The sequence below is a fragment of the Rutilus rutilus genome (genome assembly GCF_951802725.1).
Source record: "Rutilus rutilus genome assembly, chromosome: 2".
NCBI classification, from domain to species: Eukaryota; Metazoa; Chordata; class Actinopteri; order Cypriniformes; family Leuciscidae; genus Rutilus; species Rutilus rutilus.
Window position 1 is genome coordinate 31,822,375 of NC_140210.1, and position 13,803 is coordinate 31,836,177.

A 13,803-nucleotide genomic window follows, 5' to 3' on the forward strand; every position below is an offset into this window, starting at 1 on the left:
ACTGCCTTCCAAGGATGCAACCTTTGAATTGGGACGTCCTTCGTCGCGCCGCTGTGACGCAATCGGCCTTCAAATACGGCCTTCGGAGGATGCAGCCTTCACATTGGGACACAGCTAAGGTGTACATTCTGTGAGTGAGATCCCACCCTCTATGGGCGGGTTGAAAACACACAGAACAGCCCCTACTACTGGCTGTAGTCTTTAGCCTCTGGCCAAAAAATCCTCCGATGACACAAAATGACGATTTTTGCGTCATCGGAGGATTTTTTCCAGACAAAAAATACATAAATCTCTCGTCTCAGGGGGATATGAGGGTGGAAAGCACGGTAATTCGAAAATACTACAGGTTTTCTACTAATACAAAGCTTAATGCTAAATCCTGAAGTATCCCTTTAATAATTTTTTATACTCATCCTCCTGGCATATGTATTTTTGTTGTTTCCACTTTCATCATTGCAGTCGGAGTTGGAGTTTTTATTGGCATTTTCATCTTCTTTGAGTTAGGGATGTCGCGATACCGGTATTGACGATAATCATGATATTTAAAAATGAATAGTACACATTTGATAATAAGACACGTAAATAATCCTGCGCCAGTGTCTGGTTGACATCCCAAGTACAGTAGGTGGCAGCAGTAATGCACCTTAACGCTGGTTGACACCTTTTTTTAAACCCAAGCAGACAGTGTGCAGCTGGTATTGCCAAGTAAAAGCATGTCCTCGGATATGACAGACGACACTCTACCTGCATTCCAAGAAAGTTAGCTCGCCAGTGTGGACGTTTTTTGGATTCCGTGAAAATGACTCCTTAATCACCCCAGTCTGCAGGACTTGCTGATCAACCACCAACCTGCTCACCCATCTCTGCCTCCGTTGCAATTATTTTGCTAGTCCCTGAAATGGGAAACGTTACAATAACCTGTTAACTTTTTACGCCTTTCTGTGTTTTATTATATTTACATCCATCAGGCTTTTTTAGCTCATTTGGATAAAAACTTGTGGATTATCATATATGTTTACTTCAAATATCTTTAGAGAGCAGTATTTTTTTTCTTCTAATATTTTTACCCCAAATTGTGTGATGTGAGCATTATGGAAAGCTAAACTCTTACATGTAATTTATGTTTTATTCATACTTGACACCGGTGGGCGCCCTCGCACAGAAAGTCCACAAGTGAGACTCATCCTAGACAGCAACATTGGCCCAGATCCGGGCCATATTTGGCATGTGGATTCCACGCATACCACATGTGGGCCGGATCTGGGCCAATGTTGCTGTCTGGGATAGGAGTAATAAAACTTATGGGGTGCTTCTCAATTCTCAAATGGACTACTTGCACTGAGCTTCGTGACGCACTTCCGTTTTGAAATAGTACAGCTCAGACACATTTTCAATGTGCTGTAGTCACCTAGTTGACTAAACTCCACCTAAAATGAGTGTCTGCAAAAATATTAAAAAATCTGGACATTTTCAAAGACAGGAGAAGAGATATTCTGATGATTACTGTGTGAGGAATTTTCCAAACTCAACAGACTCCCAAGACGATCTGAGAAAGCGGTGGCTGTTAAACATACGCGATTATTTCACCACACGTTGTCAGTGTTCGTCTAAACTAGTGACTGCGATGCTGAAGTGTGTGAGACCTGCAGAATTTAAACCTTTATTTATTTGTATTAAATATTATAATTACTATTCTATGCCAATCATTGTACTGTATATAATTTACATGTTTATGCCCAAAATTCTTAATTAATATTCAAAGTAGGTGACTGTCATTCTCCTCCACGCTGTGTGCGTTAGTTTAAGATGAATTAAATATTTAACATTGTTAAATTTATTTAGGGCATGTAATGCACATTCATTCATTCAAATATTTTAAAAGACTGGAATAAGAGCACCAGCGCACACAAGCAATCTTTTTTTATCAGTCAAATTCATTTAAAAATGAAAACTCAACAGGCATGAAATATGATCAGTAAGAGAAAAACACTGTTAATGAGAAGACAAGCACTGGACTCCTGCAGGTTAGTGGGGAGATATATTTATTTTTTTATCCAAAATGCACAGTTTTAGACAAATATATTTATAGGAACATTTCAGCAGGTTAAACATTTTTTTATGTTATTGCAGAGAACATGATTCATTGTTTTAATCAATTGACAGCCATAAAACGTAGTAATAATCTGCGTTCTCATGTATGTAGGTGCGCTGAACGCTGGCTTTTACAGGTGTTGTGCCGAATTCTGTGACCCTCCGAATTCTGTGATCCTGGTAGGCGCTGTAGTGATGGTAGGGTTAGGATTAGGATTAGGATTGGGATTATCTTAATACAGTGCCTACTAGGGTCATAGAATTCAGTGGTGCAAGTAGTCCATTGATCCTTCCTTGTTCCTTGCTCCACTGTCCTCCAGTCTGTGACACCTGTCACCAATCAAAGAAAGCCATTTTGAAGGACATTTTAATTCTCTGACTGCACCGCGAGGAACGAGGAGTGAAGAAGCTTCCAGAGGAGCATTGAGTGAGGATGCACAGGTCTCCTTTGTGGAAGTCTTTCTTTTCGAGAAACCTGGCCCACGTATAAATTCTCCTCCCCTTCACATCTGTCACAATAATTTTAATTTATGCTTTACCTTTGCAGTTTCAATAAACTTTATTTCTCACATATTTAAATAGGGCATCTTGCATTTTTTTTCTTAAATAACCAAACTTCAACAGAATATTCCAATGAACAAATAAGATTTCCTTTGATTCCTCTGTCCTCATTTTCTTTCCTCTCATCCTACGGGGGCGGAGCTGGAACTGAGGAAAGGAATTGAGGAAAGGAAACGAGGATGCACATATGAGAAATGAGAAGCACCCATGCTGTTTCAGGAAATTCCTAATATGGACAGAGACATTCAGATCTGTAGCTGCCTAAAATGCAAATAGAGACTGATTAAACATGAAGAGAATGAACACACCTTGCAACAGTAACTGAATCACTGAATATAATACTATAAAATAATATAATTTCTGCCTCATTCCGTGATAAGAAGCCACATCAGTTTACAGAATGAAGTTATTTCAAACTAGTTGCCATTAAGTGTAATTGTTCATTTTGAATGCAATGGCTGATAGCATTATTTATTAAAAATGTCTAGATATTGCAATATAGCGTTATCATGAATTCTTTTGGCCACGATTATCGTGTAGTGAAAAATCTGATCTCATATGACAGCCCTACTTCGAGTAAATACAACTGTGAGTGTTTCCCCCTAGTGGTCCCGCCAATTGGTGCAGTCAATTCAAAGCACATGCAGGTGAGTAAACACCCAGACATGGCAGTATGAATTAATAATCACCCAGAAAATATTTTTACATGGAAAAAGAGTGGTAGAGCCTTGGTTATTTTCCAACAGACTTAAACGGGTTAAATGCAACTGCAGTGCAGCAAGTGAAATTATAACTCCAAGGCCATTTATGAATTTTTTTTTTCCATTTATTTGGCATCAGTATAAATGGGTAAGAATTGAATACAGATGGCACCCTAAAATGAGCATAATTTCCACATTCCATCTCTATAGAAGACTGAAGAAAACAGTTGGCCCTTGAGGCTGGCTTATATCCAGTACTTGCCAGTAAGTGAATGCTAGTTAGTGCCTTGAAGCATCTCTGACCGTACTCCGATTGCACATGCTTTGTTTGACCTATTATGAGCTTTTAATTAGTGGAGAACATGGGGGATTGAGGTCTGTTGAGTCGGGTCTCTTTGTTACGTAAGATCGAAATACGGATCCTTTTTAAGTTACTTATTGGCGCCGCAAATTAAAACAGTGAAATTTTGTTCAACAGTATAACTTTATATCTGTGTAATGCATATTTAACCTTTTAAAAAATTTCAAACATACACACTACTATTTCATACATAGGTACACAATGTAATTTTTTGCGCTCTAGCGGTTAAACAAAACTGCATTGTAGCTACTTCTCTCTGTTTCATATGATGAGTCACGCAGGTAGCCTACTGGGCTTCTCCGCAGAGGTTGTCGGCCCGCCCTGTCTAAAATAGTCTGAATATAAACACTTATTATAGGCGTACCGTAGTGAAAACATGATATGGCATTTTACAACCTGAACTAACCTTGCCTTGTAAAATGTTATGTGATATTATATGAGAATTATTGAACTTGAGACACGGTCTGCTGGGGCCCTCATGATGTAATTTTTGGTTTGTTTGTTGCATGTAATATGTCATCATAAAAAGGTATTTTCAAGTCCTTTCATTTTTAATGTATTTTTGAATAAAAGTAATGGAAGGAAAAAAAGCATCACATCTTTGACATAAAAATAAGTATTCAAGTGGACAGTGGATGATGTGCGGTTTAATTCAGTGAGTCGAGTGATTTAGTACAGTCAGCACTCAGAGGGGTGTCTGCTTTAGCATCATGGCTGTTATAGCAGTAATATACAGTCCAGTCTGTAAATCTCACACTATGCATCATGCTGCGATCAATGCAATGCATGTTTCGAATGTTTACCTACAGGTTCCTCAGAGACCACTCTATTATTTGACTCTTTGCTCGTGACCCTTCCCCCATCCTCCTGTTTTGATTCTTTTTATATGTAATATTGGTGTGCACTGTGCACAAGGAAACAACAATAATGCTGAATCCTCTTTCACCAAGGTCAATATATTTGGTTTACAACTTTGTAATTCCTGTGAGCTTTGTTTCTAGCCTCAAAAGTAATTTGTGGAGTTCAAATGTTCAATTTGTCAATTAAAGGCTGTATCATGGAACAAACAACAAAAGATTCATGAGAAAATTGTGCAATGAAAGCATCATGTCAGAACATCATTACTCACACTTACAGTTCTTTTTTATCTATTGATCTAAAGTGAGTTGTTTCTTTTTTCCCTATTATTTCTTGACAACCTGCAGCAGAATAACACTCATGGCTGTAATTTGTAAAATGGGTAGGCTGTGCACTGAAAAAACACATTTCTGTAGAACTGAAACTGTAGAAACAGTTTTCTCTCAGAAATTGCTTGTAAATTTCACAATTAATTACAAAGAAATAGCAAGTAACACATTTAATTAAATGTGAAAATTTGAAAGGCTGTTAAAAAAAATAAAAAAAAATAATTCCTTGTAAAATGCATAATAATCTTTGTTTTATTTAATTGTGATAATTATACAATTAGATCATTTTGAATGTGGCCAAAGTGACATTTTTTGTATTTATGTAAACTTTTAAATGAAGAAACTTTGCACAAAACCCCTGGTCTTTCTATTTAAATAAAATATAGTTATGTTACTGTGTGACCTCAATTACTGCCCAGCTGTTAGAAATCCATAAAGAGGAGTATTTTAACATTATATTATCTCAGTGGCACTTTACGTGTGATATTCTTCTCACCCATGGTCTTATTTATAGAATTTGTCTTCAACTCAAAGTTTGTTGGCCAGCACTAAAATGTCATCATTCACAGAATTGGTATAACCTCCAGATGATTTTGCATTAAGCAAATAGGCCTAGCCTACTCAACTCTCTGTGCTGGTGTTAAATCTTGAAGATTTTGGCTACAATGAGAAAATATCCAAGTAAATATTATGAAATATCAGAAATAGTATGCAAATAACATAACTTTCAAAATGAACATGCCCATCAAATGATGTTTTATTAACAAAGTTCGGGAGGAGCACGTTAAGATAATTAAACCGAATTAAACACATGTGGAGCACATTCAGATAGTCAAAGCTAATTAAACACGAGGGGAGCACATTCAGTTAATCAACCCAATCAACGAGTTAAGAGGTGTAGCAAGCCTATACAGCAGACTTATGCTGTGTTCCAGGCAGGTTGTTGAACACGTAAATCACGACTTCAAACCACGACTCACAACTTTGTAGCGTTCCAGGCCAGTCACGCCAAACTACCTGAGCGCAAGGAATTGTGGTAGTAGCTAGATGTAAACAAACCAGCATGGCGGACCTTACGGGGCTTATGCGCATTTGTAATAATTTCTGTCGCCAAAGGTGCTTACTCCTTGTTTATTTATTATTATTATATTATTATTAATTTGACTGCAACGTTATATTGTCCTAAAGTGTATTCTCACCGTGTACCGCCTGCAGAAACACTGCATCTGTAGGGGCTGCCATTGTTGTTTTGTATGGTTTGCGGGCTATGTGACGTCAGAGCTCGTAACTGGGAGTACATTGATCTAGTACGAGTTCACGGGTGGGAAGTCACGGGTTTGACTGCCGTTCCAGTGCACATTCATGGGTATAAGGCTGGAAAAACACGGGTTACAGGTTGCCTGGAACGCACCATTACCTCCGTTTGTTGACAGTTTAACAGCATTTGGCCCCGCCCTACCTTTCTAACGTGTCCGAAACGAGCTTTAGCCGTCCGATGAAGAATTTCGTCCTTCAGGAATCTTTGCCGCAATTCTCTGGTGTTATCTCGCGGACGTCAGGCCAAACAAACGGGTTCTCACCATCCGCGGTCTAATTCCGCGTATTTCTCTAAACTGGACCATTCAATAATTCGGCGAGTACCATGCTCGTGTTTCAGGCAATGCCTGAGTATTCTGCTAAGTATTCTGATTAATTACTTTGTCATTTTGCCTCCACGTCCCCCCGAATGCGCGCGAGCTTCTCCTCCTGTCCATACGGTAATTTCTCTACTGTGCGACAGAGAGTCGCATGGTTATGACGCAATCGTTAGCCTATTTTTAAAAAACTGCATCTACGGGGCCATAACGTAAGATACAAGGTAATGGAGCCTTTTTTACATTTTCGTGTTTCTTTAGAAATAAATAATGGACAAATGGAGTCTTTAAATGCCTCAGATGTAAAGTTATTCGCTGTCAAAGTGACGCCAAAAATGAATGGGAGTCAATGGAATGCTAACAGCAGGTGATGGTCCGCTAATCAATGGCGGCGCCCAGGGAAGCTTCAATATTTTATGAAACCCTGTCCCCCTGAGTGAGCCGCGCCGCAGTTTCATTCCCGGCCAGCCCACACTCTCGCGGTGATCAACCTCTGCCGGTTCAAGTCTGTGAGTGCTCAAGTCAAAACCTCCTCGTTTTCTGTCCCTGCACTGAACTAACCATCACTTCAGTAGTTGAATCACGAGCACAGTCATGCCATCTGGATACTCATTTTGATCGGGGGAATACGCGTTTTAAATGGTTTCTGTACACATTTGTTGCCATCATTAACGCGATGCTTCCTTAATTGTGGCTTAAACTCACACGCTTGCACATTACGTGCAGATTGCATGCATAGTCGCACTCGCACACAGAATAATTAAGAACCTATCGTTAACGCTGTTCTGCAATTTATCTACAAAAAATCGCTTAGAACTTAAAGTTATAGCTGAGATGTATTTTTATTTTTGAAGTAATTAAACCCACAGCTTCACTACTGGTAAAAATCAGATTCAGAACGAACAAAATCGGCAGGTTATGTGACCCATAAACATAGAAATGATGAAGATAAAAAAAATCTATAAAAAAAATCATACAAACAGTGTTTCCAGGCAAAATTTAGTAATCCTCACAGTGATTGTCAAACACAATTGGATAAATTCAAGGTGCACATTCTATGAAGAACTCTTTGTCTTTCACCATAAGTGAGTCTCTTTTGAACTTAACTAAATAAATGAACCAGCAACAGATAAAGGAACAAACGGTCATCTAAATCAGATTGTACTTTGCTGTTTGCTGATCATCCGACATCAAACAACGACTACAGTATCAAACTAATGCGTCAGAGGTGAATATCAGGTTATAAATCGTTTAGGCTTCTCATGTATTCACTTAAAATAAATAAAAATAATTTAGCAATAGATCTCTCAGCCCTGCACGGTTTCCGCTGAGCTTTGGATTCCAATCACCCAGGATAAACCATGGGTCTAGCCACATCCACTGAATTCTTGACATTAACTTGGATAGTTCATTTCCAGGCTGCACTGCACAAGGAGAAATCAAAGGATATTTCTAGTCTCACCTAGCCTGGATGCCAGCCGAACTTAGCCCTGGCCACAATTTTTTTTAGGTCGGGAAGTTCGGTCTGGACTTGATCCGTTGAGGCGCTATTATGCCCGAACAAAAGTTGTTCGGACCAATCAAATTGTCAGGGCAGGTATATAAAACATCATGTGTAGATTCCGCCATCGCGTCTGTTATAGAAGATATCGACCGCGATCAAGGCATTTGTCGTTTGGAAACATGAATGAAAAATATATGTCACTTACTTCGTTGCTCTGATTGGTTGTAGGTCTATCCAATTGAGTGCAGAGGCATTTTCTTTCCTGGTTCCGTTGAAACACGCCCCATAATCACAGCCCAATGGAGCAGTATCAGACTCACATTCTGACTAGAATCTGAGTATGGCGACGTCAGGCTAGGTCTCACCCACTTTCCCAGACATTTTAAACTGTCCTAAACGTGAACTGCTATCTTTGCTCGGCCACTTAAACTTCATATGCATAAAATCCTGCAAGGCCACTCTAAACCTCTAAACGTACAAGCTCACCATATCCACCTTCCCCACCAGTCCCGCAGGATCCCACTCGCTTCTTACACTGCCACAGCAGTGTCATCTCCTCCGCTCACACAGGAGCTCCGTCTCTGGCTAACTTTGCCTTCACAGCCACAGCAGAGTTATCTCTCCGGTTCCCGCAGGAGCTCCATTCCTCTGGTTAACCTTCTTCACTGTCACAGCAGTCCATTCTGCTCCCACAGGAGTCCATTTTCTCTGGCTATCCTTGCCATCACTGTCCCCTCATGCTCCTGGAGGAGCTCAGTTTCTCTGGCTAGTTTTTTCTCCACTGCCTCAGCAGTGATGTGACCTCGGCTCCCGCAGGAGCTCAGTTTCTATCTAACATTGCCTTCACTGCCATGTCACCTCGGCTCCCGCAAGAGCTCTCTTCTCTGGCAAATTTTCTCCACTGCCACAGCAGTGATGTCTCCTCTCCAGTGCCTCACTATTCAGAATTAATATTCCCGTAACTCACCCGTTAAAACCCCTACTCGACACATGCTCGACACCATCCTCCAAGCAGTTTCCCCCACAACCATCCAATCCTATGTGACAGCATGGAGATGTTTCAGATGATTCCACTTTGCATATAACATGCAGTTCCCTGATTTTTCTCTCCTTTCAATCACCTCATTCATCTCCCACCTCAACAGCGTTAAGGGCCTCCAAGTCGAGTCCATCAAAGGCTACCTTAGCGGCCTCCAATTTTTGCCCCCTCGCCAGAGATAAATAATTTACAAACCTCCCTTCTGATCAAAGAGATTCAGTGATCCCAGCCCACCCGCCCTGACACCAGACAACATATAACGCTAGAAATGCTCACCAAATGTATTCATACCCATTGCACCAGTTACCAGCCCCTCAATACCGCCCGCACGCTCTACGCCATATTTCCTTTTTCCACATCGGGGCAGGAACCTCAGCAATCTAAAAAGGCCTCTCCAAGCAGCAGATCCAAGCTCTCGGAAGATACTGCAGTCCTTAGATAGATGCTTTCCAAAGCTATATCAGGACCAACCAGTTCCACATTAAAGTCCACCAAACCAACTATGTTTCCTCTTTCTCCATCCAGCGAGCATTGGTCTCCCAGCGGACGTAGCATGCATCTATGTTTCCTCTTTCTCTGTCCAGCGAGCATTGGTCTCCCAGCGGACGTTGCATGCATCTATGTTTCCTCTTTCTATGTCCAGCGAGCATTGGTCTCCCAGCGGACGCAGCGAGAATTATCCCAGCCGGACTTCAAAAATGTGTCACTCCGCAGTCGGCTGGTAAGGCTCACCACCCTGATGCCGTGAGATGCTCCCGTCGGAGGCTACATGGGCCCTCTTGGTCGGCCGTCTTTGATCTCGCTGCTCCCTGCCCATCGGTCAGCAGAGCTCATCCGTCTGACGCCGTGTGCTGCTCTCGTCAAGAAGCTGCGTGAGCCCTCCCGATCGGGCATTTCCAAATCTTTCTGCTCCTCATTCGTCAGCCAGTAGGGCCCGTCCGCCCGGTGCTGTGAGCTGCTCCTGTCAGACCTGCTCCTCTGACCTGGTCAGATGGCTTAAATCACGCTGCTCCACATTCATCGGATGGTAGAACTCGCCCGTCAAGAAACTGCGCGAGCCCTCCCGACTGGATGTTCCAAATTACGTCTGTTCCCCGTTCGTGGACTAGCAGGGCCCGTCCAGCCGGCAACACGGACCCTCCTGGTCAAGCAACCAGGCTTATTCTGAAAACGCCAGACTGCCAAATCTCTGCATTTTTGGGGGGTCTTTAGTCTGGCGGTTAGTACTCGGGGTTCGGGCAAAAATTCCGACCTCAGAGCCCTCCCCCCGGACGGCACGCCAAAAATGCATAATCTGTACTCTGTTTAATTTGATGTAAGTGTGAACTTGTGAAAGATAACAGCGATGAATGTCATTAAACCTGAGAATATATTTTTGTCATCACCAGCTATATTAGGTTTAATGACATTCATCACTGATATCTTTGATGGGTCTTAAATAAAAATTCCTTCCAAACTGTATTAATACATAACAAAACTAACAAGATATTAGTGAGGAAGAAAATGAAAGGAGTCATAAGCACAGTTGGACAATGGACACTTATGGAGAATAATGAAACCAAAGCTGATTGAGCGAGAACTTTAACACTGTTCAAGCAGCAAAGAAATCAGATAAAGATTAGGTAAAAGCATGCACAGCTGACAGTTGTCAGTCAGATGTGATTAAAGTAATGTGTCTGAGAGAGAGAGATGGATAAAGAAAAAGAGACAAATATTGAGGTGTAGCGCTGTCGTGGAGCCAGCAGTGATTGTAAGGCCTCTCTTCAATTACCCATGACATGGACGACAGATGCCAGCTCGCCTGCCAAAGGCCTCATCACTCCTTGCACCCAACGACAGGCCATCATGGCAGCGGGAAACTCGTAAACATGAATCACCCTGCAGCTGTCACATCTCATCCGCCCCAACCTAATTAAACAATTAGGGCAGTTCAGTAACGATCACTCACTATGACATCCAGAGCTGGGGATACACAGACCACTCACTGGAGTCCAGTCAACAGCTACAGAGCTGATATTTGTCCAGTCACTGTAAAAGGAGACAGAAGGAGTTTGTTCAGAATGATCAAGCTCTTTCAAATATGTGCTGATCATAGAAGGATTAGAAACACGTTTATTGATGAAGTTGCACTTAATAGGAATTTTGCTTTGGTCGTACTAAACGATAAGAATATAATATGTGTATAAATGTCATTGTATTTTTTTATATTTATGACAAGACTTTTTTGAATATCATATTCAAAGATTTGTTCAATGATTAAGTATTTAGAATTTATAGTTATATTTTGAAACTTCATTAATAATTAATAAAAAAAATAATTCATTCATTCATTCTCTTAATTTTTAAGAGCCAAAATTCTGAGAATAACTAGAAATTAACTTCTCCTCTAGCAAACAAAAATTGTTACAATCATGAAAATTCTACTTGCCACTTTTTCCTGAGAGCCTAAAAATCATATCTTCAATATATGTTGTATTTGTTTTTGTTTTATAGCAGAGTATCACTGTCTCCAATACTCCTGTAATTATCATTAATCATTTTAAAAAAGAAGCAGCTTAAATCAAGTTACCATGGAAATAAGAAGAGAGATTAGAAATGTAATTTTTGTAGATACATTCAATATATATATATTCTTTTTTAAGTCAGTTGACTGCTAGTTAAACTGTTGTTTTATATTTTGGTTCACAATTTCAAGGCCCCATCAGATCTATATTTTAGAACATTTTATAAATGTGTTAACATATATGATTTCAAGTAGTCAAACATGCCACTAACCAAAGAATGACCCTTATGTACAGTGTCTGTGTGATGAGCTGTTATCGAAACAGGGTTGTGGAGGGTAAAGTCAGAAGAGACCGTTTACAGCACATGGACTGATTGGATTTAATCACGGTAAAACGCAGCACATAGTGCTGCCCGCTTATTAAGGCTATCAAAACATTTTATGAGAGCAGCTGTGCCGCCATGAACAGGCTCTGGCAAGGCCATCATGTTCTCATCAAAGACAAACCTTCTGCTGACCACCAAGCGCTGACTCACCTTAAGTCTGAAAATACTGTGGTAATAAAGCACAACTATCTTGCCTTCTGGTCCAGCCTTTTTTTGACTTTATGAGCATGTAGAGTCATTGGCAACAATTTCATGTTGCTACATCCATTAAAATCTTGCCATACTGATGTAACTACCAATTTTATGTCAATGACAAACATACCAAAGTTTACTGGCTAAGTGAACTCATCAGTTAAATTCAGTCTAGCAGCCTCTCTGTAGCTATAGTGTTAGATTTGCAACATACATATCATTTTGAAATTTGGATAAAAAGAACGTCTCAGTTACTCTTGTAACCGATTACGTCGAAACTGAAATTATGGGGTCTCACTTGTGAGCTCAATCACCTTCGGAGAGTAAGAAAACAGGCCAATGAAGATTAGCAAGTGAGATTTGCAGGCCAATCCGAGAGATGGGATCCCGGCATTCAGCAGGTGTTACAGGGTTGTGGCAGGAGTGGCCATTCCCTCCTTCAGGGAACAAGGGTTACACAAGTAACAGAGACATTCCCCTTCAGTCAGTCACGTTTGACATTACGTTGATACTAACATTATGGGGTCCCTATGGAAAGCGCCACAACCAGTGACCCTTCCCAGCACCCCATGTCGAACCAAGTCGAACAGACCTCTGTACCTTGTGAGACGGAAGGGACAGAACTTTCCAAGGGGTAGGTCGATAGTTGCTGTTTTACCATATTCAGCTACAACTGGTTGGATCAGCCCAGTACAGGGGCTGACCAACCAGGTGTGAATCTCACATACTGGGCCATGTCTGACTGCCGAAGGATTCTTGGAGGAAACTCAACCCAGGATTCACCAGGTGGGGAACTCACCTGGGGAGTAAAGAAGGTGATCGTATCACCCCTTTAGAGGGGAGTGGCACTGCAATGACACTGAGCCAGCCTTCCTGCACATCACCTATTTTCAACCAACACACGGGAAGAAACCCGCTCCACCCAGAGATTGTAGAATCTCGTAAAGGTATTAGGTGTCGCCCAGCCCACAGCTCTGCAGATGTCTGCCAAAGAAGCGTTGCGCATCAACACCCAGGAGGAGGCAACGCTCCGAGTGAGCCCTTACTCCGAGGGGGCACGCATGCCTTGAGACTGGTATGCCAAGGCGATGGCATCCACTATTCAGTGGGCCAATCTCTATTTGAAGACAGCCTTTCCTTTCTGCTGACCTCCAAAGCAGACAAAGAGCTGCTCTGAGCTCCTAAAGCTCTGCGCACAGTCCACGTAAATGTGCACGGCGCGAATGGGTTAAAGCAACGCAAAGGCTGAATCTGCCTCCTCCAGGAGCAGCACTTGCAAGTTCACCACCTAGTCACAAAAAGGAGAGGCGGGAACTTTGGGAACGTCTTTAAAGGGGGGGTGAAACACTCAGTTTCAGTCAATCTCATGTTAATCTTGAGTACCTATAGAGTAGTATTGCATCCTTCATATCTCCAAAAAGTCTTTAGTTTTATTATATTTATAAAAGAAAGATAGGCTGTACCGAGTCTTTCCGGAAAAAACGAGCGGCTGGAGGCGTGCCGTGTGGGCGGTGCTTACGCGCCGATAGCTAACAACACACAGACATTTGAAGCAGTTTTACTCACCGCCTGCGGTTCCAACGCACGACCGTGAACCTTTATCGTTGGGACGAAAAAACTCAGCATGCATGAAATATCATTTCA